Consider the following 10,900-nt stretch of genomic DNA (forward strand, 5'->3'; position numbering starts at 1 on the left):
GGGGCGCCTGTGTGGCTCAGTCGGTTAAGCATCCGACTTCGGCTCAGGTCATGGTCTCACGGTTCGTGAGTTTGAGCCCCGCGTCGGGCTCTGTGCTGACAGCTCAGAGCCTGGGGCCTGCTTCAAATTCTGTGTCTCCCTCTCTCTCTGCTCCTCCCCTGCTCATGCGCTGTCTCTCTCTCCCTCAAAAATAAATAAAAACATTAAAAAAATTTTTTTTAATAAAAATTAAAAAATTAAAAACAATTCTTAATGTTTATTTATTTTTGAGAAGGAGAGAAGCAGAGTGTGAGCAGGGGAGGAACAGAGAGAGAGGGAGACACAGAATCCGAAGCAGGCTCCAGGCTCTGAGATGTCAGCACAGAGCCCGACGTGGGGCTTGAACTCACGAACCGTGAGATCATTACCTGAGCCTTAGATCATGACCTAAGTTGGATGCTTAACCGACTGAGCCACCCAGGCACCCTTTAAAAGGATGATTTAGGGGCGCCTGGGTGGCTCAGTCGGTTGAGCGACCAACTTCGGGTCAGGTCATGATCTCACGGTTTGTGAGTTCGAGCCCGCGTCGGACTCTGTGCTGACAGCTCGGAGCCTGGAGCCTGCTTCTGATTGTGTCTCCCTCTCTCTCTGACCCTCCCCCACTCATGCTCTGTCTCTCTCTGCCTCAGAAATAAATAAACATAAATAAAATAAAATAAAATAAAATAAAATAAAATAAAATAAAAGTAAAAGGATGATTTAGAAAATGGCTCCAGGAGCGCCTGGGTGGCTCAGTCGGTTGAGCGTCTGACTTCGGCTCAGGTTATGATCTCACAGTTTATGAGTTCGAGCCCCACGTCTGGCTCTGTGCTGACAGCTTGGAGCCTGGAGCCTGCTTCAGATTCTGTGTGCGTCTCTCTCTCTCTCTCTCTCTCTCTCTCTGCCCCTCCCCTGCTCGCACTCTGTCTCTGTCTCTCTCAAAAATAAACCTTAAAAAAAAAAGAAGAAGAAGAAGAAGAAGATGGCTCCAGGGGTACCTGTGTGGGAAATGAAGAAAGAAACCCACCCTGGGGACTGGAAGGACACAAATGAGTATCTTGGCCTCAGCCTCAGCCCAACCACGCAGAACCCAATGCCTACAATGCTCTCCCCTCAAGACACTTCTTTTGGTCTTCAGTTCTTACTCTGCTATCCTTCCCCAACCCTGGCTCTTTGCTGGGAGCCAGACACCTGTGTAGTACCAACAGAAAACAGGTCCCAGAATTCTAGAACCTTCGGGCTGGAAAGGTCCCTGAGAAGTAATTTAATGTAAATCCGTGTCTTGGCAAAAGCTTGCTCCTTGCTGCGGTTGTGACAGGCAGGAACCACACACACCGTCACAGCAGTAGCACAGGAGAGAGCGCTGGCCAGGAACGTTAGCAGACCTGGTATCTAGGCCTGGATCTGCCAACAAATCGCTAGGGGACCTTGAGCCTGTCACTTTGCTCAAGGCTGGACTGGATGATTTGGTCTCTTGTCGCTCAAAAATTCCAAATATCTAAGTCTCTTGTGGACACAGGTTGTTCATTAACCTTCTGCCAAAGTTACTCCTCTCATCCCAACCCTGGAGCCTTTGGAGACTGAGTCCATTTCAGCCCTTCCCTCATCATCCCTGTCCTGCCACTGTTAGGCACACAGCTCACAAGGTACCCCTTCCCCACTGTCATCCCTCCAAGCCTGTCTGGGGCTACCTGCAACCTCCCTGTCCGGGTCAAACCTACAGTGCAGCCGCTCCTATGCTCCTCAGAGCTCACGTCTCCAGAGACCTGGGCTCTGTCACCTTCCTGTGGATCTTGCACTTTTCACCATCTTCCACCCTCAGGTTCAAAGTCTCCAGCAGCAATGACATCAGGATCTTCCCACTCTTCACTCTGGGCTGCAGTTTCTACCCGCCTCCCCTTGGTCTCTTACCCTCTCCAGTGAAGGCAACCTTAGAGTTTGCTGACCTCCTTCTCTGTCTTTCTCCCCTCATCCTACTCCAGGAGGCCTTTCCTAATTTTAAGTGGAGGAAAGGTATATATAAAAATTAGGGTATGTGCCCATATCATCTTGACCCTACTACTAACCCGATCAAAGCAAAGTACAATCGACTGACTCAACTCGGCTGCCTTATCACTTTAAGACAGAAAGCATTTTAAGGGCAAGGACCCTTCAACTCAAATATGCATCTTGCAGTTCATCAACAGGGGAAACAGTTTACATATTCACACAATGGAATACTACTCAGCAATAAAAAGAGAAAGCAACTACTGATACAACAGGGATGAATCCCAAAAATACTATGTCAAGTGACAGTAAAAGAAGGCTTTGACATAAGAGTACATACTGGTGAGGCTCATACAGTACATAGAGATGGTCCCTGACTCACAATGGTTCGATTTACAATTTTTCAACTTTACAATATGCACATATGAAAGTGATAGGCATTCAGTAAAAATTATACTTCGAATTTTGAATTTGGGTCTTCTCCTGACCTAGCAATATGCAGTAGGATGTTCTCTTGTGATGCCAGGCAGTGGTCCTGGTCGGCCACACAATCACAAGGGTAAACAGCCGATGTGCTTATAGCCATTCTGTACCCACGCAATCATTGTGGGTTTTTTTGTTTTTTTTTTAAGTTTATTTACTTTGAGAGAGAAATAGTGAGCGTGCAAGCGGGGGAGGGACAGAGAGAGCGGGAGAATCCCCAGCAGGCTCTGCACTGTCAGCACAGAGCCAGATATGGGGCTCGAACCCACAAACCATGAGATCATGACCTGAGCCAAAATCAGGAGTTGGACACTTAACTGAGCTACCCAGGAGCCCCAACCATCCTGTTTTTCACTTTCAGTACAGTGTGCAATCGTTTACATGAAATATTCAACACTTTATTATAAAATAGGCTTTGTGCTAGATGATTTTGCCCCACTGTAGGCTAATATTAATGTTCTGAGCACAATTAAGGTAGGCTAGGCTAACCTATGACGTTTGGCAAGTTAGGTGTATTAAATGCATTTTTGAGTTATGATATTTTCAATTTACAATGGGTTTATCAGGAGGTAAACCCACTCTCAGCCAAGGAAGATATGTATAGACAGAACTAACCTGTGGTGAAAAAAAATCAGAACCGTGATTACCTCTGGAAGGTGGGGAGGCGGGTAGGGGTGGCCATTGCCTGAGAAAGGGCATGAGGGAACTTTCTGGAGTGATGTTCATGTTACATTACCTTGATAGGGATTTGGGCTGACAGCTGTATACATGTGTCAGCAGTTATCAAACAGTGCACACGAGGTTTGTGCATTTCATTATGTGAAACAGGCACTCAAAAGAAAAAAAGAACTGGAAACATATACTGAAGTCTAGTTAATGATACATACACTAAAGTATTTGGGGCAAGGTATACTGATGTCTGGAATTTTCTTTGAGATGTATCCAAGATTAAGACGGTTTGATGGATGGATCAAGGGATAAATATGTGATAAAGTGAGGACAGTAAAGTGTAAATTGTAGAATCTAGGAAGTGGGAGGGGTATTCACAGTAAAATTCTTTAACTTTTCTAAATTGTGATAAAATGTTGGGGACAATCCATATCTATCAAGTACCTACTAAATGCAAGAGAAATGAAACTAAGAAAGAGCTTAGGCTTCAGATGTCAGGCAGCAAACATGGGACCAATTCTGAGGTAATAGCTATGCAATCCTGGGAAAGTCACTTAGTGCCTCTGTGCCTCTGTTTTCCCATTTGTAAATGGAGATAATAAGAGTACAATAACAGGGGTGCCTGGGTGGCTCCAGTTGGTTGAGCATCCAACTTCGGCTCAGGTCATGATCTCACGGTTGGTGGGCTCGAGCCCCGTGTTGGGCTCTGTGCTGACAGCTCAGAGCCTGGAGCCTGTTTTGGATTCTGTGTTTCCCTCTCTCTCTCCCCCTCCCCTGCTTGCGCTCGCACGCTCTCTCTCTCAAAAATAAATAAACATTAAAAAAATTGTTAAATAATAGTACCTACCACATAAGGCCTGGGGACTAAATGAAATTGGTATATAAGCCCTCCATATAACACCTAGCCCAGGGTAAGCCCTCAAGAATGGTACCCAATCATAGCAAGGCACATTCTTATCATCTAAATGGGACAGTAGACAGAATAATAAAGTACAGAAATGACTATCAGCCCAAGTGTGACTAAAATAAGTCTAAACATAAAATCTTAGTGCCAGACAGAACCTTTTTTTTTTTTTTAAGTTTTTAAAGTTTATTTACTTATTTTGAAAGAGAAAGCATGCATGCATGAGCAGGGTAAGGGCAGGGAGAGAGGGAGAGAGAGAATCCTAAGCAGGCTCCATGCTATCAGTGCAGAGCCCAGTGTAGGACTTGACCTTACAAACCAGGAGATTATGACCTAAGCCAAAGTCCGATGCTTAACCAACTGAGCCACTCACGCGCCCCTGGACAGAATCTTTGTATGTGGAAAGTAAAGCCCAAAGAAGTGAAGGCAATCCAATGAGCACACGGCCAGGCTGGATCACACTGGCTCGAGTCCAGAGGCCCCATGTAGCTACTGCCGAAGACAAAACGCAAGCAATTCATAGATGCAGAAATATGAAAGGCCAACAAACACAAACAGGTATTCAGCCTCAGTCATATCACAGACACATGAAATGAAACAGAGACATGCTATTGTCCACTTATCAGGTTAGTAAAAACTACCATCATTAATAACATCAATCAAATAGAAGATAGGAAGCAGGGTATCTGCTATGTGTTGTTGGGAGTATAAATTGGTATAAGGGCAAGTTGGTGGTATCTATGAAAATATTTAAATGTACATATTCCTAGACTGGGCAATTCTACATATAGGACATCTACAGATATGTCCACACAATAAACATGGCTGATCTTTGCATCATTATTTGTAATTCAAAATTCTGTCAATACAAAGATCATATCACTAGGGAAATAGCAAGATTATAGAACTGGACAGTTAAAAAGAATGAAGGGGCACCTAGGTAATTCAGTCGGTTAAACATCCGACTTCAGCTCAAGTCATGATCTCATGGTTCATGGGTTCGAGCCTCGGATAGGGATCTGGCTGACAGCCTGGAGCCTGCTTCAGATTCTGTCTCCCTTTCTCTCTCAGCCTCTCCCCTACTTGGGCTCTCTCTCTCTCAAAAATAAAAAATAAACATTAAAAAAAAATTTTTTTAAAGAATGAAGATTTGTATATACTAACCTAGAAAGATTCTATTCTATATTAAGCGAAAAACTCAAGTTGCCATATAATTTTTACTAAAATTTTAAAAACTATGTATATGTGTGCATATATATTCATGGAGATTATGTATGTGCAATATTTGCAAACGCATAGAAAAATGTATGCTCTGGGAAAGAGACAGATTTTAGAAGAGTCAATGGCTTTGTGTTTCATCTATATTGTTTTAATTTTTTACAATGAGAATATTTAGCTGGTAGGGGTGTATGTGTGTGTGTATCTAGGCCTAGGGGTTTTATTTCATTATTTTTTTTTCAATGTTTCTTTTTTGAGAGAGAGAGACAGAGGCAGAGAGAGAGGGAGACACAGAGTCCAAAGCAGGCTCCAGGCTCTGAGCTGTCAGCACAGAGCCTGACGGGGGCTTGAACTCATGAACCATGAAAGCATGACCTGAGCCGAAGGCAGTCGCTTAACCAACTGAGCCACTCAGGCGCCCCTAGGCCTAAGGGCTTTGGATAGTGGGATTATGCATAATATTTCTTCTACTTTTCTATATGCTCTTTATTTCCTACAGAAAATTTTTTTAATATTTATGTAAAATTATATTTATGAAACATGATATTGCATGTAAATATAAATAAATAATATGTGCATATGTGATAAATATGTTATATATAAGATATATATAACAAGCTTTAAAAAAAATGCCTGAAAATATCCATTACAGGATTTTGTCTGTGGTTTTCTCCATGCAGTACAGGCAAACAGGGGTAGTAACACTTTAGCTTTTTAGCTAATAGCCTTTCCCAGCATATGTTACTTTTGTGATTTTAAAAGATTAGAAAGAAAAAAAAAAAGGTTTGACAATCCACTTAGCATTTAGGCTGTAAACCAAGTTTGCAACTGTAAGTTCAAGGCTTGCCATCTCATGCCTTAGGAAAGTTTCAGTGACTTGGGGGACTTGGTTAAAATAGATCTCACTAGTGTCTTGTGGCTTTAAGTGGGGACATATTTAAATGGGTCACCCTGCAGCTGGCAAAATAGAAGCCCCAGGAAATGGAAACTATAACGTTAGAATCCCAAGACAAGGCGCCCAGACTTGGCTGCTGTGGGTGGACACTTAAAAGGGTCAGTCCTCCCCACCCCACTCCCAGACCACACTCATAAATAAATACAAAGGAAATACTTTCCCAAGAGAGCCGGCCTCTCTTCCTTGGCCTCTGACCTCCCTAAGCGGCCGTTTCCTACAGCCCAGAGGCCTTTCTCGGCGCCAGTCCATACCAAGGTTTGCAAAAGCGACCAGGCAGGACTCGAACAGCAGCACCTGGCCGGTCCCGTCCCGGCCGGGGCCCCAGCCGAGCGGCGCAGAGGGACGCCTGTCGCCTTCGCCGCCACCGCCACTGCCCGAGCCTCTCCCAGCCGGTCTTGCTTAGAGCTCCGCAGCGCCCCGTGACTCAAGACCAGGTCACACGGAGCTTATCTAGCTCCAGGTGTGCTCGCTCCGACTGCACGCTTCTCACATGACATCAGCCGGCCGGCCGGCCCAACCGCCCGCCGGCTCCGGCTCCCTTGGAACCCGCGGCGCTCAGCACTTCCAGGCAGCTGGCCGGTGCAGCCGCAGCCCCGTGGCGCCTCCCGCCGAGATACCGTCTCCCCTGGAACGCAGCGATCCCGCAGGCCCCGGGAGGAACGACGCGGGAGAGGTGCCAGGACCGCGGCCAGGTCCCCAGCTGATCTTCCAGGTGCACCTCCTCAGCCCCAGGAGGGGTTTGCCGCAGTCCGCTGGGCGCTAGACTCCGCTAACCGCCCCCCCCCCCCCCGCCCAATTTCTGTGTGACCTTCAGCAAGTCCCGTCCCTCTCTAGGCCTCAGCTATTTCAACTATAAAATCTCCATGGGCCTGAGAGTTCAGACTTGGCCAGGAGCCCTTGCCTTTGCCGGGAGAGGTATTCTGCTCAACTACAAATTGCAGGTTCTAAATCCTGCTCTGCCTCTGAACTGCTGTGTGACCTTGAGCCCATCATCCAACATCTCTGAATATCAGAGGATAATAAAAATAATCCCCTGTAAGCGATGGTAAAATACCTGGCAGAGAGAAAAGGCCAAGGGCCTTGTAAAACCCTCAGCCCTCAGTTTAAACTGCTGCCTGACTATAGGCTCTTTGAAACATCAAGGGAATATGGATAATTGACAAGCCGCACCACTCCCACCTCAAGGACAGTGAGGTGGGGAGAGGAGTGGAGGCTTTCCAGTTCTGCTCCCCACCCCTCCCAATCCGGCTCCCAACAACACTCTCTAATTCAGGCTACCTCAGAAAATGCTGATGGGGAGGTGGGGATGGGGTGCAGTGAGCAGATCTTAAAGTACCCAGGGCCTGACCCAAAGTAGAACTTCAAGCCCCCAGCCTGAGTCCTGGGGGAACCTGTTAATCATAGCACAGGGTGGGCTGGGCCCTCCCATACCCTTGAAACTTTAAACTACACCAGGTCAGAGCCCCTCCCCTTTCCCCACCACACCCGGGAGAGGCCTGGGACAAGGCCGGGGGCCCAGAGCCACCAACAGGACCCGGCTCACATGGATGATCTAGTTCCCGTCTGTGGCGTCCACTTCAGGTGAGGGGGTTCTGGCTGGGGACAGACGTCTGGTTTAGAAGGAGCAAGAGCAGCCGTGCTGCTCTGGAGACCTGTGACACACCAAGTCCGGATCAGGGCTTCCTGAGTTCCAGCAACTAACTCCCTGCTCCACCCGAGTAGGGTGGATTCTCCCTTTCACACTAGCCCCAGTGCTGCCCCACCCAGTCCAGCTTCAGGTACCTGCCTCTGGGGGACCCCGCACATTTCAGGCCCGATTTCTGAAGACACACGCACCCTTTAATGAGCAGCCTCAAGCTAGGCCGGTGAGGGGGGCTCCAGGCAACAGGCTGGCTACCCAGACTCCCAGGGAATGAGGTGGAGGCACCAGGCAGGAGGCAGGAGGGGCACAATCCACGTGAGGGCTTCTGAGGAGAGCCAGGGGCACCGGAGGAAGCCCTTAGGCACACACCCTGGCACCTGAGCCAGGCCCGCAGAGAGTAAACAAACTAGATACTCAGAGCTGCCAGGCACCAGGTCAAGTGTTCAAAGTTCAAAGCTTCCAAAGGAAGTGACCACCAGCACTCATTCTATCCCTCCCACATTCCCCCCTCCACCCCCACCTGTGATCCTTCTCATTTCCCTAACCCTCCAACACAATAGCTTCCCCCATGGTCTTCCTGGAATATGAGGCCCCAACTCCAATGTCCCCAACCCCAAAGGAACAAGCACACCTCCACCCGAGGCTATCTATAATTAGTCATGTCCAGCAACCAGGAGGATGTTTCCTGGAAAGCCCTCATCACAAAAGGACAGAGGGGAAGCTGAGGAGGTGGCAGGCCATTGACAAAGAGCCAGTGAGGTCTGTCAGGAAGCCAGAGACCTCAGGAGAGCAACTTTCAATATCCCCAAATAGAAAGTAGCCTCTGAACCAAAAGGGTGGGGAAAGTTAGACAAGGCCTGGCCCATTGCCATGCCAACAGGAAACCGACCTGCCCAAGAAAGGGCTCCAGAACTGGTAAGAACATGGAAAGGTGATCTTGCTCTTAACTGTCTGGTTGACCTTCCCTCCCTTCCAGCATGGACCCAGTGCATACACACTTCGGGCAGTTCACTCTCCTTATGGGGAATTACAAGGCCTCCTCAGCAACAGACATGCCAGGTACTCCAAAAGACAAATGAGCCCACACAAACCAGCCTGAATCACTGGCCAGGTGAAGGGGGGGAGGGAACCCAATTCCATAATTTTGGGAGTCCATCAGAGGGCAGGAAGGCTCCAGGCAGGAGAGCTCCTCCCAAGAAGCATTGTCCCCAACCTCTCTGCACAAACACAAACCAAGAGGACATTGCCAAATACATGCCCGGTTGGCTGAGTAGGCAAAAGCAGTACCCTTAAAAAACACACCGTCTGCCTCCCCCCCCCCCCCCCCCCCCACACCCCGTTCATTCTGGCTGGAGCCTTTCCAACTAATCAGCAGGACACATGTGCCTTGCAACAGGGTGACATCCCCATCCCCCCTCCCTGCCCCCAACAAAGCCCCAATGTGTGCTATGTCCCTGCAGGCCTTATCTCAGCCAGGAACATGACCCACTCCTCACCATGCTTGGTACCAAGCCGCACTCCCACCCCCCACCACCCCCACCACAGGGGTGTGGAGCAGCTAACCTTACCACCTCGCCTCCCCATTGGCGAGACAACTGGCATGACAGGTTAGCAGGGCGGGGCGTCAGGGCAGTCTCTCCCAGAGGCCTGGGGCAGGCTGTCCGACCTTCCCACACACACCCCACCCCTTTGCAGGGAAAGGTGAGGTGAGCAGCCAGTCACAGGGGACAGGCAGCACTCCCTAATCTCCAAAGCCTACCATTCACTCACCCCCGTCTTCTGTCCCAAGGGGAGGGGGCCTGGGGAAGCGGGGTCTCCATTGTTTTGCCAGCTGTCTAGCAGCTGCTCCTTTGAGAGGAGCCCGCTGTCGGCCTGGCAGTGAAAGGGTGAAGGCCGCTGGGAGGGATAAAGGGTTCGGTGGAGGTGCTCGCCTTCCCCGCTGCCTTCCTCGGAGCCTCGCTCGGTCGGTCGGTCGGTCGGCCTGGGGGGGGGGGGCCTGGGCCTGGCCCCGAGAAGCCCCCTATCCCGGAGGCTGCAGCCTCCACCCCGCAGCCCGGGGCCACCTGGGCTCCCCTCAGCCCTCAATCCCCCTAAACCGAGGGCCACCCTGCCCTGCCTCCGCGCGCTCCCGAGCTGGCACAAGGGGCCGGAGCTCCCCTCCCCGCCCCTCCTTGTCGGCCCCCATTCCCGGGCGCCCAGCTCCGCGGCGCGGCCGGGGACCGGAGCCGGGAGTCCGGGCCGCCGCTTCCAGGGGACAGTGGGGGAGGAGGAGCCGGCGGGCCCCGCCGCCCGCCCGCCTTCCCGGCCCGAGCCCGCCCCGCCGCCCCACCCGGCCCGGGCAGCCCCCGAGCGGCCGCCCCCGCCGCCCCGCGCTCACCGGCCGCCGGAGCCCGCCCGGCAGGCAGCAGAAGCGGAGACGCGGCATCCAGCGGCCCCGGCCGGGTCCGGGCTGGAGCGCAGCGCGGCGCAGCGCAGCGCCGCCCCCCGCGGCCGCGCGAGCAGAGCCGAAAGGGAGCTCCCTGCTGGCGGCTCCGGGGATAAACGCCCGGCCTTCCTGGCAGCGCCTGGGCGCGCCTCCAGAACGGGCCATGCGGGCACGGGGCGCTGCTCTGGGAGCCTTCTGCCCGCGTCCGAGAGGCCTGGAGCTCCCGTCTGCGCTGGGCGCCGGAGGCCGCTGGGCACGCCCAGGGCAGGCACCGTGCCCGCATGTATAGAACAGGTTCCTTCCAAGGCCGGCACTGGACTCCGCGCGCTGGCTGTGTCCGAGAGGGTGCTGCCCAGGGCAGTGCTGTGCGGAGGACGCATTCGAGTCTTGCTGGTCACATCTTCCCAGGGTGGCTCTGCAGGGGCAGACATAGGGCGCTGCTCGATGGTGCCAGATGGCTTAGGCCGAAGCAGACACTGCCCGCATGTCCAGGGTGGCACTCGCGGAATGTACTCCCCAGGGTGGTAGCTTGGTCTGAGAGAGCCCTGCCTCAAGTGCAGCTGCCTGAGGGGTGTACTGGGGCCCAGGAGACGCAGCCCT

At 51.3% G+C, this 10,900-nt stretch overlaps 1 protein-coding gene across 4 annotated transcripts in view; it reads right to left on the bottom strand.

Annotated features, from left to right (window-relative positions):
* The window catches only part of MYO18A (myosin XVIIIA), a 102,952-nt gene extending 92,486 nt beyond the window's left edge, over positions 1-10,466 (bottom strand). For 2 of the 4 annotated variants that reach the window (XM_049636708.1, XM_049636706.1), the window contains exon 1: positions 10,253-10,446. The gene's annotated coding sequence lies outside the window, so the exon portion shown is untranslated. Of the gene's footprint in view, positions 1-10,252 lie in introns of all 4 variants that reach the window. The other 2 variants (XM_049636704.1, XM_049636705.1) reach the window with 2 other exon arrangements.
* Between the last annotated feature and the right edge of the window lie 434 nt (positions 10,467-10,900).

This window comes from Panthera uncia, chromosome E1 (genome assembly GCF_023721935.1).
Source record: "Panthera uncia isolate 11264 chromosome E1, Puncia_PCG_1.0, whole genome shotgun sequence".
Lineage (NCBI taxonomy): Eukaryota > Metazoa > Chordata > Mammalia > Carnivora > Felidae > Panthera > Panthera uncia.